This window comes from Arachis hypogaea, chromosome 19 (assembly GCF_003086295.3).
Source record: "Arachis hypogaea cultivar Tifrunner chromosome 19, arahy.Tifrunner.gnm2.J5K5, whole genome shotgun sequence".
Lineage (NCBI taxonomy): Eukaryota > Viridiplantae > Streptophyta > Magnoliopsida > Fabales > Fabaceae > Arachis > Arachis hypogaea.
Window position 1 is genome coordinate 52207080 of NC_092054.1, and position 995 is coordinate 52208074.

The 995-nt window shown below is 41.1% G+C and overlaps 1 non-coding gene across 1 annotated transcript; it reads right to left on the minus strand.

Moving 5' to 3' along the window:
- Positions 1–638: 638 nt before the first annotated feature.
- LOC112782013 (small nucleolar RNA R71) lies at positions 639–746 on the minus strand. Its single transcript, XR_003192757.1, has one exon. It is a non-coding gene; the product is annotated as a small nucleolar RNA R71 (small nucleolar RNA).
- Between the last annotated feature and the right edge of the window lie 249 nt (positions 747–995).

The following is a 995-nucleotide window of genomic DNA, read 5'->3' on the forward strand; positions in this document are numbered from 1 at the left end:
TTCTCTTTCATATGAGCAGGAACAAAGATAAAGGCATACTTGTTCAAGCTGATCCTGAACCTAAAAGGACCTTGAAGAGAATGCTAAGAGAAGCTAAAGAACAATTCTCTTTAGAGGGCCTAACAGAACTCTTCAAAGAAGAAGAAACCATGGCAGCCGAAAACAGCAACAATGCCAACAATGCAAGGAAGGTGCTTGGTGACTTTACTGCACCTACTCCTGATTTCTATGGGAGAAGCATCTCAATCCCTGCCATTGGAGCAAACAACTTTGAGCTTAAGCCTCAATTAGTTTCTCTAATGCAACAGAATTGCAAGTTTAGCATCTCAATCCCTGCCATTGGAGCAAACAACTTTGAGCTTAAGCCTCAATTAGTTTCTCTAATGCAACAGAATTGCAAGTTTCAAGGACTTCCATTGGAAGATCCTCATCAGTTCTTAGCTGAATTCCTGCAAATCTGTAACACTGTCAAGACCAATGGGGTTGACCCTGAAGTCTACAGACTTATGCTCTTTCCTTTTGCTGTAAGAGACAGAGCTAGAACATGGTTAGATTCACAACCTAAGGAAAGCCTGAACTCTTGGGAAAAGCTAGTCAATGCCTTCTTGGCAAAGTTCTTTCCACCTCAAAAATTGAGCAAACTTAGAGTGGAAGTCCAAATCTTTAGACAGAAGGATGGTGAGTCCCTCTATGAAGCTTGGGAGAGATACAAGCAATTGATCAGAAGGTGCCCTTCTGACATGCTTTCAGAATGGAGCATCATAGGAATCTTCTATGATGGTCTGTCTGAACTATCCAAGATGTCATTGGATAGCTCTGCTGGAAGATCTCTTCATCTGAAGAAGACGCCTGCAGAAACTCAAGAACTCATTGAAATGGTTGCAAATAACCAATTCATGTACACTTCTGAAAGGAATCCTGTGAATAATGGGTCAACTCAGAAGAAAGGAGTTCTTGAGATTGATACTCTGAATGCGATATTGGCTCAGAATAAA